This window comes from Trachinotus anak, unplaced genomic scaffold, assembly GCF_046630095.1.
Source record: "Trachinotus anak isolate AG129_WGS33_773 ecotype Australia unplaced genomic scaffold, CSIRO_AGI_Tana_v1 ptg000002l, whole genome shotgun sequence".
NCBI classification, from domain to species: Eukaryota; Metazoa; Chordata; class Actinopteri; order Carangiformes; family Carangidae; genus Trachinotus; species Trachinotus anak.
This window is the reverse complement of record NW_027273853.1, coordinates 3627895-3647114: the sequence shown is the minus strand read 5'-3', so window position 1 is coordinate 3647114 and position 19220 is coordinate 3627895. Positions and strand designations below refer to the sequence as shown.

General features: G+C 41.2%; 1 protein-coding gene and 1 long non-coding RNA gene across 2 annotated transcripts in view; one reads left to right on the top strand and one right to left on the bottom strand.

Annotated features, from left to right (window-relative positions):
• znrf1 (zinc and ring finger 1) overlaps positions 1–19220 on the bottom strand; it is a 73754-nt gene that overhangs the window by 41164 nt on the left and 13370 nt on the right. The window lies entirely within an intron of this gene.
• Positions 6878–9392, top strand: LOC139627065 (uncharacterized). The gene is made up of 2 exons (XR_011692494.1): positions 6878–8211; positions 9102–9392. It is a non-coding gene; the product is annotated as an uncharacterized lncRNA (long non-coding RNA).

Below are 19220 nucleotides of genomic sequence, written 5' to 3'. Positions count from 1 at the left end.
CCAAGGTGGAGACAATACCACACCACACTGTCACAGCTGGTAATAATGTGTTTGATTATTTGCTAAAAATCTCAGCAGCCACGACAGAGAATGAGCACGGCTATGTGACAGTGTCCTGATACTGGCCAATCGTCATGAGCCACATGAGAGGAGCTCTGAGTTGATGATATTAGACAGTTGATCTAATATCAGGTGTTCATGAGTAGTTTAGTGCTTCACAGGCTCTCTGCCCTGGGTTTTAACTCTCAGGCCAAGCTCCCATAAGCCCCTGATTACTGGAGTCGTATCCAACCTGCAGACACTTCTACTGACCAAACACACTGTTAGTCCAGTTTAAGTCTACTTATTATTATTATCTGTAACCCTGACAACAGAGGTCCTTCATAATGATCTTTTTCTAAAACTGACCAACACATACAACATCAACCACCTGTTTATTATTGTTACCATGCCAACAAAGTATGGCTACCACTGGTACACTGCTATGGGTCAAATCAAAGGGTAGAGACAATCCACGATTTAATTATCAGATAGCCTGTAAATCTAAGTTAAACATCAAAAATAATTTTGGAAATGAGGACATACAACATAAAAACAATAGACAATATTTTTAATGCTACTGTACATATGGTACTGAGGTGGCATTTAACGGTATGGATCAGTGTGTGACAAATAAAACAGCACACTGCTCCACACAGAAGACATTATGATCATGAGATCTTCAGCAAGTTTTCAACAACAACAAATTCAACTTTGCAGAGACATCATCTGCACCTAGCAGGACGTTTGAGACGCTGCAATCATATTTGCACCTGACCCCAATGGTGCACTAGGCATAGCTGGCCACAAAAATACAAAAAGTGTGTGTGGTGTGCCCCCAGCGCACTGGACAAGGCTGGGTGTCGAACTTGAAAAGTTATTTTCTTGGGCATTTTGCCTTTATTATAGTTACAGCGAGAGAGTAGGGAAAGTTAGGGACAGAGAGAGGGGATGATATGCAGCCAAGCTTCCACTGATTGGACTTGAACCCAGGCCTCTGCAGCACAGACCAAGCCTAAATGGTACTGAGGTGCCCTGAGCTCCAATACTTCTATCAATTGAAATTTTTTTTTGTCATTCAAATATAAATAAATTAATAATTTTCAATACTGAAGGAGTAAATGGGTAAATCTCATCAGCATCACTGAGCCAATAAGCATGCAGCATGCTTGGACCACGACCTGATAATACTGGAGACTGGTTATTTATTTAAACAAACACATTTGAGTGTGTAAAAAGACTGGGCTTAAAAATAAAACCAAAGTAAAATTTGTACACTAATGTGTATTATGATTTTCTTTTTGTTAAAATGGATTTGAAGTATCATTGAGAAACAGTATGGTTATCAGTACTGGTATCGATACCCAGCCCTAGGAGGGGCTGACTGGACAGCACTTTGTCCTGTACTGCTCACTTCACAAACATATAGCCCACTGTCTTCAGGAAACTTAACAACCTAAATGCAATGGCAGGTGATCCTGTGGAGAATTATGAGGACAATCTAAAGTCACTGTCCCGGTCGACTCTTATATTCCAGCCTGAGTGAACAGAGGAGTCGATCCAACCAGGATTATGCTGTAATAGTTCAAGTGGAACCTCAACCCTGCAGCAACGTCTTCTGACAGAGACGTAGTTTTAAATCAGGAGGAAAGAAATCAGTCAGCAAACAGTGACTCATTCATTAAAGCTCTCACTGACTGACTGTTCATCATCAGTCGTACGGAGCAACACCTCAACCAGTGTTTAGTGAAGGCGCTCGTAAGCAATGAATGACTGAGACATAGAGATACTGCAGCAGACAGTGTAATTAAAACATGGATCAGCCTGTCTCATAATGATGACTAATGTCCAGGAGGGGACGGCTGGACTGGAGATAGCCACAGTAATCAAGAGGAGCCAGTTTAAATCAAACCAGTGCCTTGGAGCATAATGGCTGCACAAACAACTCTCCCAGATCCAATCAATAGCACTGTAAAATCCTGACTGTATTCAAACCTCACATAAAATATCTGCAGAATATCAATTACTGAGAAGATGAAGGCTCGGTCACTCGGCTGTTATCTATATCAACAGTGGGCACTGTGGTTGATAAGTGTCAATAGCTGCAGAGGACAGACAGACGTCGGAGGAGGAGGAAGGGGGAATCTGGTTTAACTGTGCAGTAAAATAAGGATCACAACAGTCCGGGGGCAGAGGGAGAGATGAATCATCCAGCCGTCTACTTTATGGTGCAGGAGTGAGGAGGAGGAGAGGGCAGAGGGAGGGAAAAAGAGGGGGCAGTAAAGCAGAGAAAAGAAGGCGGCGAGACAGAAAGTTGAAGGGGGAATTGGTGGAAAAGAGAGTGCACGAGGGAGCAATAGAGAAGAAAAACTGAGGATACTAAGACTAAATAGAGGGAGTGAAGCTGAATCATGGGATTGAGCAGGGAGGGAGCGGTGGAGGAGGGAGTGAGAGGTGGAGAAACACCATGCAGCAAGATGAGGAGGGGAGACAATAGGATGGAGGAAGGGGCAGATCGAAAGTGGAGAAAATGAATTCAAATGTAAAGAGAGAAAAAACATGAAGCTTGGTTTAGTTTTGAAACAGATTCTGAGTTTCACTGTTGTGGAGTTGCAAAGTGAGCATCACTCCAGGCAGCTCCAACAGGCTGTGTTCTCAAAGCCACCACCATTCATTCAACAACAGAGTTTATATCCTGCAGGGGATCAAAGTATCAAGCAATTTACTTAAAGAGTAACATCAGTGTGTCACTGCCCTCTGGTTTTGTTGCACCTGTAATGACATCAATGGGAAGAGCTCCTGGTCTACACCTGTGCATCACTGCAACAAGGTGAGAGGTTCAGCTGTCATAAAGGAATAGTGCGGAGCAGTGACTTCCTGGAGTCCGGTTGTCAGTGTGAGGTTTCCCTAAAGCAGCTCGCATGGAGAAGGACTATGTCTTTACTAGTCTAGTGTTGTACACATCCAAACTCAAAGTGTGAGGAAGGCCGTAGAGGCTTTGAACACAGTATCCAGTTCTCCTTAATCCATGGTCCTGACAGTGAATATGAGACTCCACGAAGCTGCTGCTTTCAGCAAAGAAAAGGCCACATAACATGTCAGTTTTTGTTTTTAAGTCATTACATGTTAATTATGAATTTCAGATGTGCCTGTTGTAAAATTTTGTTCCCTTTGCACAAAGCCAATCCAGCATGTTTCCCTGTTTCCAGCTAAGCTAAGCTAACAGTCTGCTGGCTGTAGAATTACTCTGGACAGATATGAGCGTGGTGTTGATCAATGATCAATAAAAGTTCTCACCATAAAATCCAAGTAAATTAGATATTTAAATTATAATAACAAATTCTATCATTATGAAGCAAATTGCCACATAAATCAAATATTAAAAATATTGAAATTTAGCTAATAATGATGAGTGACTTCCAGGCTTCATTGGAGGACATACTGTAGGTGACAAATCTCTGAACAACAGATGTCAGTCATACTGATTTCATATAAAACTACCTTGGCTACATGATGGTGCTAAGTTGAGCACTGTTTGATCACTGTAGCTGGTCCAGCTGCTGACAACATCTGCTCAAGTGGAGCAGATGTCCCAGAGATGCAGACAGACACGTTTGTGCCAACGTTACAAAACCAGGGAACCTTTCCACATTTCACTTCCAGACTGAGTGAATGGCCTTCAGGCCAATCACAACCATCTGACCAACCCACCAGGGAAGAGCGCAGAAACAAGGCGTCTGTCACTCTGCTGTCAGATCAGGAATAACAGTTCAGAGGTATGGATATGAGTAATGTGGAATTTCATTGTTTCCCATACAGTGATTTAGTGGCAGCCTGCCACAATATCAACATTGCTGTCTCTCCAACACATCTGTCATAGTCGCGCTGGTCAAAAAAAAAAAAAAAAAATCCATGAAGTTTTAATCGTCTCTCTTTCTGTCTCTTCATCAGCTCTCTCTCTCTCTCTGTGCCTGTCATTCAGGGTGCACATTCATTTATTTGCCATGTTGTGGAGACTGGAGCTGGGGCCAAATTTCCATACCCCCCACCCCCTTAGGATTCCCACACTTTTAAGTTTGCTGCTCTGCCACTGGTTCTTTCCGCCGTCAGATCTGCAGCTGGATCTTTTGAAGCAGGTAATTTAGCATGAGCCTCTGGATTGCTAGCTTTTTTTAAGTGTTAATATAATTTATTTAACTGTGCTGCAACTGTTGCAACACACTGTTCAGTATCATTCAGTCAGTATCTGAAGCCTTGAGTTGTTTAATATGTTCACAGAAATAACAGAATAAATCTTCTGTTGAGATGAATACAAGCTAAAGTTTTCTGCTTCTTTGTTTTTCACAAAAATACAGTATATAAGGCGACAAAGTAGACAAATGCTAACATATTGGTGAAATAATGAGAAATCTTAAAAACAAATGTAAGACTCTGGATAGCTAGCGTCACCAACACCAACTGGTTACTCAGGCAGCTGAGTAAGATAACTCTCAGCATCACCAAAGTGAGCACAGCAAAACACATTTTCCATCCCTCCTCTCCATACAGTATATTTAAAATAGTCTTTAATGTTTAGACTTGCATCTGCCCATTGCCAATTCAGTACAGACAAACCACCAACAGTGCTGTAGTGTATCTATTTTTAATTATTCAAATTTATCTAATGTTGCTAATTTTGCAGAGGACCTTCCTAAAGGCCCTCAAGGACCCAGATAGGTCCCTGGATGCTACTTTGAGAACAAATGCATGAGCAGATGTTACAACAGTGCTGCAGATAGGTACTTGGGTAAGATAATAAAAAGAGGTAAGAGGGGATGCACAGTGCTTGGTAGACTTAAACACAGTGACACAGCAAGATCAGCAAGGCAGTAAACAGCAAAGGTCGCCATCCACAAGTAAAACTCACAGGTAATGGTTTAATCAATATCACCTTGAGCAGACACAGTGGTGAATGAAACAAAGTCGATGTGGGTAAATGTAAAAGGGAAAATTTAGCGAGAGAAATGCTGATACAAATAAGAGTTTGCAGATTTCTGCTGCCATGATCTGCCAGGGGTGTTTCAATACAACATAAGATGACTTTTTCACTCTACCTTGTCCAGATTGATTTCACCATTTCACTAAAACCTACCTAATATCTATGAAAGCAGACACACTTCCACTTTGTCTCACTGTGAGAGAGCTGGTGGACAGAGAGAGAGAGCTGAAGCTGATTGGGCAACAGATGAGTGTTACATTAATAAGGCGGTTTCACCCTCCTAAAGATAACCTTCACTCAATATATTACTGGTGGTTCTTGGTCAGAAATTTAAGCAGGATATTTTCCTTAAAGCTAAAAGGAAGAGGTGATTGGATTAGAGTTACTTCAAAAACATACAGAGGCATTGTTACAGTTCAAGCTTTTGTTTTTACTTTAAAACTATCATCAGGAGATGAAGGTTTGAAATTGCAACAATGACTGTCCACTTTTTGTGTGAGTATCTATAAAGAGAGCATATATTTTACTATATATATATATGTGTGTGTGTGTGTGTGTGTTTTATTGATCATATATAAAAAAACATAACAGATTTTGTATATGTTTAAAAAAAAAAGAAATCAGTGGATCTCCTTGTTAAGTGGTAGTACACTATAAGAGACACTGCAGCTCATGTAGCATCATCCTATCATGCTACAGTATCTCGCCACAACATGAGGTGTAGCTGCTATATTTATGTATATTTATGACATTCCAACAGCATGAACAAATTAAGTTACTCATAGTACTAAGAGTGTTCACCTTCCTTGAGCCAACTTACTTAGCCAAAAATATGTTGTCTAAAAATAATTGGCTAAAGTTCAGTTGTGCCTCAGCTTCAGATAAGCGTCACACTTTTTTATAGCCAGACTAACAGTGTGGAGATGACAGCATTAGTGCAGACATCCTGAACCAGTAACTTTGCTGACTCCCTGCTTTTTCCATCCAGCACCACCAGCAGGATGAAAACGTTTGGTTCCGACTGAAATGTCAGGACAGTTTTTGGATGGACTGTCTCAACATTTGGGATGAATTGTAATAACTGTGGTGATCCTCAGGAAAATGAATGGCATTCCCATGAGTTTCAGCTCTACTTTTTTGTGTTTACTTAGCACAATTTGTAGCAAATGTTAGCATACTTACATGCTAGCCTTAGATGGCAAACATACCTGCTAAACAGAAGCTGCTAAAAAAAAGGCATATTTCCCCCAAATTATTAACTATTCCTTAAATGTATTATTGTATTAACAATAAAAAATGATGCAACACAAAGGGCTCCTTCTTGTGAGCATGTTAGCAGGCTGTTGCTTTGAGCTAAATGCTCAGAGCTAAGAGTTGCGAGCATGGCTGCACAGTAGACTGTAGCACTAGCAGTATATGGGTTTTAGTGATTGCATACAAACTGATTGGTGACTTCTGAAATCTGAGCTGAACACGCACAGACAGTTGGCAGTACATTGCTAGCTTGCTATAGCTAATGTCTGTCCATTTGGTGCTTTGGCTGTTTGAGGTCAAATTTGCACAAACACCACTTTGCTCTCTGAACACACCTTTAGTCTTGTTAAATATATTTTCATTTTCAAAATAGCTCTAAGTTGGATTTCACTTGCTGGGACTCCAGATCCTGTTAGCGCTAGCTCTGTGTAGCACATTTTCATACTGCTAGCGCCAGGGTCGGACTGGGAACAAAATTCGGCCCTGGCAATTTTTCCTCTGGACCGACGAACCTCCAACCCCCCCCACCCCTCCCCACCCCCCACCCCATAAATAACGGGCCGCGGGGCCATTCATGGGCTGCTGAACATAGCCTATGTAGCCTACAGAAAAAAATGACTTAAAAATTTTGCAATTGCATAAAAAAAATGAGAGGCTACCGGCCCAAATGTGGACCGGCCCACCGGGCATTTGACCGGTAGCACAGATTATCAGTCCGAGCCTGGCTAGCGCTATAAAAAGTTATACAGATGACTAGATTCTTGTCTTTTTGATCATTACGTCATGTCTCGCAAATAGATATTTTGAACTTCTTTTACAACTAAATTAAAAACACATAAGACAGCTCTTTCTAACGTTTAAGTACAACTTTTAAGTGGAAGAAAAAGAATGGCAGAGCAGCAAATGTAGAGCAAAGTCACTCCTGACAAGGTAAGCTAGAGGATGCTCAGGTTGTCTTTGTAAATTTTTGTTCTAATTCAGGGAAAACCAGAACTGAGGTTTTAAAGAAGGCAAATTGGAAACTGATTCTGCTGCAGATGCACACGCACACACACGCACACAGAGCCATGCTGAGATTTAGCTCTATAGCAGACAGGCTGATGGCAGAGATTCGACTGCAGAAGCACAACAAAGCCACTCTGGGGGTTTAGCTCTGTGGCATGGCAGACTGAAGGCGGAGATTTAACACACGCAGGCACTCCAGGCGGCCGGTGTCAGGCAGACAGATCGGAGAGGAGGAGAGAGAAGACACCATTAATACTACAGATGGAAAGTCTGAGAGCAACTCTAGTCACACTGCTTGTCACGCTGCAGAGCCAGCCAGGCCCCAGGACGGATGGGAGGTGAGGAGAGCGGGAGCTGGATTCTTGATACTTAGTAATGAAACGTATTTTGTAAAAGTGACCAAATGCCAATTTAAAAAAATGCATGAATTTAAACAGTGAGTGAGGACCAGAGATACCTGGATGAGACAGGTGAGGTAATACTGTCTGACGGAGATACAATATGTTCTTTGGAAAATTCAGTTTGTGTTGGATAATGAAGAACTTGAATGAAATAAAAAATAGATATATTATTTGGCCTTCTGTCTATCAGAAATATTACAAAAAACACATTGGAAAGCTAAATGTATCTATGGCCTGCCATCTTTAATATTCAGGTAAATTCCTAGATTTGCTAAGTGACAAACCTCATCTAAAATTTAGCAGCTTTCATAATTCATCAGTCTGGAAAAATAATAATGTTATTTTTATTTCTGCTCAAACTTCTTTGATTTAAGAATTATGGAGGCCACTGTGCTCTTGGGAACCTTCAATGCAGCAGAAATGTTTCCGTAGCCTCGACACAATCCTGTCTCTGACCTCTGCAGGCTGTTCTTCCTCGTCATGTTTTGGTTTTTGCTCTGATGCACTGTCAGCTGTGAGACCTCATATCAACAGGTGTGTGTCTTTCTAAATCATGTCCAATTAGCTGAATCAACCACAGGTGACTCCAGTCAATGTGCAGAAACATGAGGAACCTGAGGAACCTGAGCTTAAGCATCTGAATAACATCTTGTGTCAATGTGATATTTCACTTTTTCCTTTTAACTAAATTTGCAAAAACTTCTACAATTTTGTTTTCACTTCATCATTATAGGGTATTGAGTGTAGATTAATTTGGGATTTTATTAAAAAAAAAATTTTTTAGCATAAGGCTGCAACATAATAATATGCAATAATATGTGAAATCATTTAAGGGGTCAGAAAACTTTGTGAATGCACTACTTAGTGCCATTCTAGTTTGGGTCTATGTTTGTAGCTTTGGTCATCATCCCCAATTATCTATAATATTTGTCCAATAGATGGAGGATCCTCGGTGGCTTACCTGGTAGAGCGTTTAGTCCTAACTGCAGTGGCCTAAGGTTCAAATCTGACCTGTAGCCTTTTGCTACATGTCATCCTCCCCCTCTCTCCCCAACCTCCCTGTCTCTCTCTCACTGTACCTATAAAATAAAGGCCTAAAAAGCCAGAAAAAGTCATTTAAAAAAATAAATAAAAAATATATTTGTCCAATAGGTGAAACCAGAAAACCAAGCAGTCAGAAGATCAGACAGACTGTAAATAAAAACACTTTAACGGGTATAACCTGAGGGAAGCACCTCTGAATGTCCTTAATAATCTGTTATTGCAAACAAAAACTGTGAGCACACAGGACTGTGATAAGTGGCTGACTGAGTGTGGGTCAGTTCGGTCTGTAAAGGTCTGATTATCAATTTTTCATTTTGATTCTCTGGGTTATTCACTTCAACACCCTGTTGATTGTTTGCTGTTTATCTTGATTCCAACAGTTTGTTTTCTTCTTTGGAGCAGTTTGGGTTTTTCAGGGGCGGCTGTGGCTCATTAACTAAAGCGGGTCGGCCACTAATCACAACGTCGCTGGTTCGGTCCCCAGCTCCTCCAGTTCTCCTCCAGTCCTCAGTATCAAGTGTCCTTGATACTGAGCTCCACACTGTCTCTGATCATTGTGAATAAAAGAAGCACTCTATGTGTAGATGTAAGTGCTGTGTAACTGTGTGTGAATGTAGCTTACAATAAAAGTGGTTGATAAGACTAGGAAAGTGCTATATATGCAGTCCATTTACCATTTTACCCTAATTACTCAAACTGGACTTATGTTTCTCTGAAGACACACAAAAACACTTCAACACTGCACCTCCCAAATATCAACTCTGGACTTGTGCATGAAGCTGGTGGACTCTGTCAGAACAGAGGGCAAGTGACAACATGGAAACGCTATTGTGTCAAAAACAAATTGTGTCTTCATGTAGACGAGGCCTGAGTTCAGCTAATCTTGGGATTTGTTTACAAGCTAACTGGATCTCAGCGAATGGAACTGGAAATGGAATTATCCATTAAGACTAACACAGACTGAGCCATTGCTTCGTCAATGAAAAGAGACCTTTTATCCCCATGAGGCCAGTGTTTTGTTGTAGACTTGTCTTTCTGATGCTGTCACACTATCTTCATTTGCTGGTGTAATAATCTGTGTTTCTATGTTTTGCCATTGTGAAATAAATCAAACTATATTGGGTAGTTTAAGTGTTTTTACTGCTTCCATCCACTGTCTTTTATTATCACCTGGTTCTTTGTGTCACCTCCATTTTGTTTTCTCCACCTTGGTTGTGTAGCAGCAGGAGTTGCACTCAGAGCTGTACAAATATAGCAACACAAATACCAAGCCATTGCAGTGTTTGTAGTACACCCTTCACACACACAGACACACACACACACACACACATACACATCCTCGACCTCAGAGATCCTCTCAGTGCCACAGTCAGACAGGAGGAAGCCTGATCGTCGTCAGCAGCCTACCACTGTCATGACCATAAACAGCAGCCCTGGGAACTGCTGCTTCGATTACATCACAGCTTACAACTAAGGCAACTCTCACTGAAAAAACTCTCCTTACCTTACCGGAAGGACCAGCAGTTTCCATGGGAACATGACAGAACCAAGAGAACAAGAAAAATAGACAAGAGAGAGAGAGGGAGAGACGGAGGAGAGGATGGATGTCAGGGGTGTAGAGAGAAGAGAGTGTACAGGAACAGAACAGGGAGAAACATGTCTTTTGTTGTGTTTGTCACACGGGGAGGTAATGTGACCTTTGATGAAGGTGAGGCGGGGGGGGGGGGGGGGGGGGGGGGGGGGGGTCAGAGGTGAAGCAGGAGTGGGAGGGGGAGAGAAATGTATGATTACACAGAGGAAAAGAAAGGACGGGGCCACAGCTTGGAGACAGTGAGGCCTGTGCTTCCAGCACCACCGGGGGTTAATTTAGTGTGTTTGCTACGCAGAGAGTCTCGAATGCTCAGTCAAGCCCTCAGAGCCCTGCTCTCCAGAGAGCACAGAGAGCCCGACGGGGATCAGTAAACAACACCACGAATGTAAGTCAGGCCCAACAACAGAGTGCAGCATCACACACCACGTGCTGGTCTCTCAGCAACCATCAGGTAACGATGTTACATGAGCAATATTTCACCTACAGCCCCACTCATGGATTATTCTCATTACTAATCGATTAATACTTTCTTCAAGACTGTTCTCCTGTAAGAAACAAGCCCATAGTTTGGTTTTGTTGCTAGGCAACATCCAGTGGCCGTAGTTATATGGCAGGAGCAACGGGAAAAGTGCAGTGACATAGTTTATAGAGCGACAAAGTCCACATCAGGAGGAGGTTGTGGTGGATGGATGGGTCAACAACACACAGGAGAGCGGTGTTCGATTCCTGTGTGAAAGTCGCAGTTTGTTGTTTCTATTATCCATGACCGCTCGTTGTTATAATTGTAACCATGACAACAAAGATCACGTAATGTTGAGTAAGTACTTATTTTAACCCAAATCACCATCTTTTCCTGAACCCAACCAAGCCGTGACTGGTATGAAAGTAACCATGGTGACTAAAGTAGGTACACCGCTCTTAGTACAGTCCGCATGTTATTATTGTAACCATGACAATCAAGGTCCCGTAAACCTGCCACCATAGGGGCGCTAGTTCAGCAGACACTCTTATGGTTCGTATCATAGGCTTGAAAAGGACTGGTTGCTTTCTTCTCTAAAATGCACCAAATATAAAGTAAAAATGTGTTTTGTCTGTTTAATCTGTACAAAACCTGAGATGTAATGTCAGTGAGTGAGTTTTTCAGGTGCTAGAAGGTGGATCTTTTACATTTGGACAAAAGTTCATGTGCTGACCAATGTGTTCAAAACATGAAAACTTATCTTATCCTTCAATTCTGAAACAAGGAACATTTAACCTAGTTTCAGAGAACAGGAGCTACATATAAATCATCTGACATTCTCGTTAAACTGCACCACCCGGTGTAACATCTTCATAAAAAATCTGCCTGCAATCATTATGAATGTTATCATGCAGTTTCACATTTCTCTGACTGCTGCAGTTGCCAAGTTTCCATCTTAATGTAGCGCAAAACAGATTTTTTTTTTAGGAAACTAGCAAAGCAAATGCAAATGAATTTCCCTCCACTACTGTTTCGAGAATATTTGGAGCTGAGATACACAACCGGGGGGAACAAAATTTAGAGTCAGGTCCCATTAAATCACTGGAGAAGAAGAGAGTACAACAAGATTACATAATTAATAGAGCACCAGTCAAATGTAGAAAATATGATGTAAATATGGCATTAATGTTAGTTTCATTTGAGGGAGGTTACAGTCAGCTGATGTTTCCTCTGGTGTCTTCAGTGGACAGTGGAGTCAGACGCTTCATGAAAGTTGCAATTTGCTGAGTGGGTTTTTTGTTTGTTTTTTTTTTTTACACACAAATCAAAAACCAATGTGTCACACAATATTAGATATACTGTACCAAGACCACGCTGCTATCATCATAAACACTGATGCACTGTTATGAAATCAAACATTAACCAATAAAGGAAAAGACTGATGGTGTTACTGTCTTTCACAAAGCAAATGCCATGTGTGGCTTAAGGCTACAACTCACAATTATTTTCGTTTGCATTTCATTAGTTGTTATTTGGTCGTTAAAATGTCAGAAAATGGTGAAAAAGACAAAGAAAAGAAGCTGGAGCCTTCTTCTAACCAGACCGTCACCTGTGAGCTCAACTGATCCTCAGATGAGACGTGTCTGGGTGTGGATGACTTACCACCTTGACTAAACAAATTTCTGTGGAAATGAAGAGAAGCAGAAACTCTTTATATTTAAAAGCTGGAGCCAGAAAATGATCTGGTTATTATCAAAACTGTTTTGGTCAATAGCCTTATTGATTTATCAGCTAATTTCAACCACATAAAGAATATATATAATGAGTTATTATTATTATATGTTACACATTATTATATTAATTATATAAATTTAAATTAATTAATTTTATGCAGCAAGTTTGGTACATCTTTTCTGTTGGGTTTTTCAAGGGTTTTCTGGGAAATGCAGGAAACAGACAAACCAAGGAGAAGTGGGCACAGCAAAAAGCTCAATCAGAAAATAACCAGATTTTACTGAACTGAACTGATGACGTTTGACACTGGATGAGGCTTCATGGGGGCGTTTTCCTGTGCAGAGACGTTTAGTCAGATGTCAGATGTGGTACAGTAGTCAGGCCTACAAACAGCTGGCTGTGGAACCCTGCTCCCTTTGTTCAGTCTGCTTTGTCTTGACGACATTTAGGCACTGACCATAGCAACAGTCGCCCTGCCCGCCGACTGCAACGGCCGCTCGTAATTGGCCAGTCCGTTGCAATTACAGTGCATATGTTGTTGACATTCAACCACAGGGCTGATGCAACCTGCAACCTTTTGCTATCCTGTTATGAAAGCCTGTAGAGACCGTTTCAAATCAAATCCAAGAAGTGAACATTATCTACTGTTTTCCAGACTCTCTCATCTCTAATCGTTTTTTCACTCCCCGTCGCTTTCTTTCCTGACCTCCAGCTCTGCTTCTTTTTCTGCAAATGCGTCTGTGTGTGTGTGTGTGTGCGCAGCAGAAGTCAGCCAGCCAGGAAGGGAATATCGCAGTTGAGGTGACAATTGCAAAGGTGAGGGGTGTGTGTGTTTGTGTTTGCATGAGAGCATGCACACTGGGGCTTGTGCGTGTCTAGAAAAACAGCGGTGATAGACAGCAATGTGGTTGTCACAGCAACAAAAACCCACCTCAACACCTCGCCTCACCGTCTCTCCTTCATTCTCTGTCATCTCATTCTACCCTTGCATGCATGCAGAATGTAGATGTGTCTGTGTGTGACCTTACATGCCTCCTGTGTGTGTGTGCACTGCACTGAGTTGGCAGGGAGGAAAGAGACAAGGAAAGATGGGGAGAGTGTGTATCTCTATATGTGTATGTGTGTGAGCGAGGGAGAGAGAGAGAGAGAGAGAGAGGCAGAGGAAACAGAAATAAATTGCAGTGCTGACCTATATTCTTGAATCCTGCAACCAGACAGTTCAGCGGCACAGATGTTCCCCCCAATCCCCGCGCTCCTGAAACCCTTGGCCGTTAAATCCAGCCACAACACCCGACTGTATGGACGGGACTCATTGTAATTATGCCTGTGTGTCCCTGTGTGTCCCACGTACGCTATGCATCAGTATTTATTTGTTTGTGTGTGCTGTTGCAGTTCGTGTGGGAGGATCTCTGCTGAATTATTTCTGTGCTTAAGGAAGCTCCTCACTGATTTCAGGCCTGGTCTCCGTATGTGTGTCAGAGTACGCCTATGGACGCCATTATACACTTGTCAATAATCTGTATCTGGTAGGAAGGCTCTTTTTATCCCTCCAAATCCTAAATCTGATGATGCAAGCACAGGCGGAGCAGCAGTGAGGAAGACTTATTTCAGGCCTCAGACCTCTAATCATTCTCTGGGAGACTGTTTGCCTCTGCTCCTGCTCCTTTCATTGAGACATTATCACAAGCAGGAAATGTGTCAGAGAAAAGACCGTGAAGAGGGATCCTGTAAGATGCAGATTGTACTCAGGGGACAAAGAAATACAAAAAAATAGATCTTCTGTTCCAGAGTCTGGTCACTTTTGAGGCTGTAGTTTCTTGTGTGTTTTAATAATAATTATTACATGCATAAGAAAAATACCTATCGCCTGCCAGGTAAAAATGTGATGTGCGTGACTTCGACTGTGGCAAGACTGTTGGTGCCACACAGGCTGGTTTGAGTATTACTAGCCTCTTTTAAACACAGATTGTGCTGCACTGCTGTTAAGAAGACCCCTTATTATGTCGGCTTTGTTTATACTGAACCAAACAAAGCCACAATAATGTTGCCCTTGTGTGTGATTGTAGTTAGCATGCTTGCGTTACAGAATCAGAGGCGTGACGTGTAACACGCGTCTGTCCCTTTAACGCAGATGTCAATTCGGCTCTGTGACTGCCTCCACTGCCGGCTTATTGCCACAACACCGATGCCCCATGGGAGGCAGAATAAAGGTGCAAATTTCCCGCCTTGAACAGGCCGTGTAAGAGGGGTTTCTGAAACTGCTGACCCCGTGGGGTTACAGTCTGTAGAGCCTTGATGAGCGATGTCAGAGGAGAAAGGCCTGACTGGTTCGAGCCAACAGACACGATATGGTAACTCAGATAACCACTCTTCATATACAACTTACATTCTGTAGAGCACAACACACTTTTTGAAGTAGTTTACCTTTTGGTCCAGCAAAGGGTGCTATTAATAATATCACATACGCTTTGGATCAATCAGTAAACTAATCCAGTAGATTAAAATGAAGGAGGTCACAAGCCAGCAAAGCTGTGTTGACTGGATGATCACGACACCTGACAAACAACGTGTGGACACAACAAATCTGAGGTCTCACCTGCTGGACCGCCACCAACACGAGGCAGCGGAGGCACCAGAGACGAGAGGAGCTCCATCAGCTGATGTCTGACTTCCTGCTGCTCACCACACTCAACCTCAGAGACCTCTCCAGAAGTTCATAAAAAGGTCATCACCCCAGGATTACATGCAAGGATATGCGACCAGCGGGAGGTTTTCAGAGTAATGAAAGAGCTGGAGCCACAATTCGTAGCACAATCATGATGCAGTTTTATGACACCACATGGGGAAATTTATAGACTGGACTGAAGAGTAACAGCTTCTCTGACCTTAAATTATAAGTTAGTTCAAATTTGCTCAAACTTTACTTTTAGAAAAAGTGACAGCTCTAGTGTCGTCTGTCCAGACAGTTTTGGCCTCATTTGCCCACATATTGAGAAATCTGTCACTCACATCTGTCTACATGAGAAGTAAGTAGAAACATCTATCTATCCACAAAGTTTTTACAGTAAGATATATGGATTTGAAAGACGATGCTGACAAACTGTGTATCTTGATAAATAAAACACAATTTTTGAACAGCAAAGTTGTTTGTGTATTTTTTTTAAAATAATGACATTTAACTAAATATGACGTCTTCTTCAACAGAAATGATCAAAGTTTACTCAGTGACTGACTTTGCTCCAACTGACAGAACCTAAACAGCAAGAATCTGTGTACGTTTGGGAATATACTTCACTGTAATCTTACTTTGCTTTGTGTTATGCAGAAAAATAATGGCAAATCTCTGAATAGCTACTTATTCATTTAAGAGTTAAGAGGAGATTACACACAGTGTTGTGAAAAGAGTTGATGGTTCAGCCTCTAACCTGGTTTAAGCTGAGAGTGTGCGTCTGTGTGTTTAAGAGACTAAAATTGTGTTTTCCAATGAGTGTGTGTGTGTGTGTGTGTGTGTGGACGTGTGAAATTTCTTAAAAAACATCTCCATAAAAAACATAGATGGACTTTGGTAGCTCTCAGTGAAAGTTGTTTACTGTGTTTGTTCTCCTCAGCAGTAAGTGAATAACAGGACATTCCTGCTGAATTTAGCAAATGTAATTTCATAATTAAGCACTTTGTGTCTTTAATAACACTGAAGATGGTCAGCCTTGGGCCGATATTTGGTAATACCGAATATTTCCCACCATATGCAACATTTTTTTCTACTATCAAAATTAATTATATATTATAGAAAAAAACATATAATTATACTTTTTTTTTTAATGACAATAATAATCAAATACATGTATTGCAAAAAAACTGCATCCAGGCACAAATGCATGATGTGACTGACATATGCACATACTGCAATTCTAACTGCACTGGTATCAGAAAATCAAGGTATGTACACAACACGGCAAGAATGAAATCTCAAAAACAAGTCTGTCAAGTTTGCACGAGGAGAGAGATGTGATTTGTTAAGCTATGATTTCCTGGATATCAGCGCTGAGCTTCTGATTCAAGGATCAGAATCGATTCAGTTCAGTCCTTGATGATTCAGTTACATCAGATAAATACTAATGCTGCACAAAGAGCTTCTCAGAATTGAGGGAACTTAAATTTCTTCCACATTTGTAAGAGAGCAACACTGTTGAACCTTGAAAATGAAACTGCTGAACTGTAAACACACTTCCCTGCTATAAAACTGTGGACCAAGGATTCATTTTGCTTTGACAAATGCAAAATGACTAAAACATGACACATCTATATTTCTAGGCCTAAATGTGAATAATGTTTTCTGATACAGCTACACATGCACTGTCAGACACACAGACATCCACTCTCATTCTCAGTTTGAGCACAGACAGGTCAGAAAGTGAAAGTCTGCTGACAAACTCATCGACACTTGGTTTGTGTTGACATCAGTCTGATGTCTGCAGGCAGCAGGTTAGCTAGCATTAGCTCCCCAGCAGGGACAAACTGATTTAAGTAGAATCCACACACTGTTCAGTTGATTTCCACGGCTTCACATCTTGTAGCCAGAGATAACATTTCTTAAACAGACACAAACTGAGCTCAGATCAGTATGTAGAGGCTTTTTAAGGTGTCCCTGTCGTAGATGTGAGCTGCAGATTGGCTACAGGATAGCCAGAGTCAGCTGGCCATCTTGACTCATAGTTTACAAGTAGTCGTGACTCGTTGTTTCCACAAAGTAGACACTGCTCATTAGAGGAAGCGTCTCAAACCTCTTATCAGTCTGTTGCTTCTAATGTCGAGCACCAAACCTCCTAAAGACGGGGCGGCAGTGTTGTACTTCATCAGAGACATTACACAAGAGACAACAAACCACTGAACGAATCCTGATTAGAATAGTCCATAAGGTCAAAGATGGCGGTTGTATGACACATGTCCCGCCCCTCCCTTCAAACAACCAATCATCTGCTTTATAACAGCTGAAGCCAGTCATGTTGTTGAGGTTAATAACTGATGGTGGCAGGAAGGAGCAGACGGCGTCACTGAGATTGTGTCATGAAACCTGGTGCATGTGTAGTAGAAGTATGACCTGTTTATAACCTTATAACTTTATTTTGGGGCAAACTGACCAAACCTTTTGCTTGTTTTTGATCAGATTTGACTGCTGACTCTATACATGCAGCTTTCATGTCCTGTTGACCATTGAAAGTGCAGTTATGACTCTCTCCCTGCTCATTTAGACCGGGGCGTGGTCTTGTTAGCCAGAAATAACTGCCCGATGGCTGCAGAGTGGCGAGACCTGCCTATAAGGACTCTGACTTCATGTAAATGTTTTTGACATTTGAGAACTGCTTCAGAGTCTCAACCTCATATCACCCATGATCTCAAATAGTCCATTACTTCTTTTTCTGCCAAGTAGCTGTCCTCAGGCTCTGTCTCAAAGACAAAAAAGTCCATTTCATCATGGCTGCTTGATGTCGCAGAGACAGGGGCAGGGTCCTCTCCCACCCTCATCCCTCCACCATTAAATTCAATCAAATTAAACTTCAGATAAGTGACAGCTGCAAGTGCATTTTTGCTATCCAATACACCAACAATTTGATCATTTTATTATAGTTGTGTAATTACTATTCAACTTGCTTCATGCTGAATAATCACTGTAGATCTAAACCATCTTTCCTCCAATGTGGGATCAGTATAATAAAGATTTTTCGTTTTAGGTTATTTATTGACCTGTTTATTTGTTTTAATCTTCTGTTGCTGTGATGAAGATCATTATATTGACTACTACTGTTTTGACAGCTGTACAAACTGCTGAAAAAGACATTACACTCTGTTCCCTCTGATCATGAAAGGTGCAACAAATAAATCTGCCCAAATAAATTTGAGAGATTTAGAAATTTAGGTACCTTCACAATTCACAATAACATTTAGAGGACCAGCTGTCAAACTTGCCTCAAGTAAAAGTAATAAAGTACATTTACTTGAGTATCTGCAATGAATTTTATTTTGAAAATATGATAGACCATACACTGGTTCATCACAGGAGAAAAACAATCACAGACAACTCCTTCACTATCTGTCATGTTGTGCTGCTGGATTACTGAACGGCTCAGTTTGAACCTGTCAGTGTCGTGATGATGCTACGTTAGATAAAGATGAAGCAGATTCTTCACCAGAGACCACTTATCATGGACTTATCTCAAATCCATGTTTGACATTTTAGAAATAAAGACAGATTCTTCCTTTCCTGTGCTTAGCACGATGAACTTCATCAAATTTGTTGTCTAACTTGAGAGAACACGTTGACATTTGCAATGTTTATTCGATTCCAAAAAAACCTTAAACAGACAGGTTGTTGTACTCACTGTTTTTATGCTTTGGTTGATCAATAACTTCTACTTTGTATCATATTCTACAAGCTTTTGATTCTCCAGGTGCTACAGTAAATTGGTCGTTCAGTAGGTTGTTTCAGAGTCATTAGGTCCTGTGAATGTGGAACAACACAACAACATGTTGACATAAAAAAGTAGTTTTGAATACTTGAATATGTTTAAAAGCAAGTACTTCAGTACTTTAACTCAAGTAAAAATCAGGCTGAAGTTTAACTTGTATTGGAGAAACATTTGACCAGGAGCATCTATACTTTGACTCATGTAACTTTGTCCTCCTCTGTTGGTTTCACACTGGAAATGAAGTATTTCT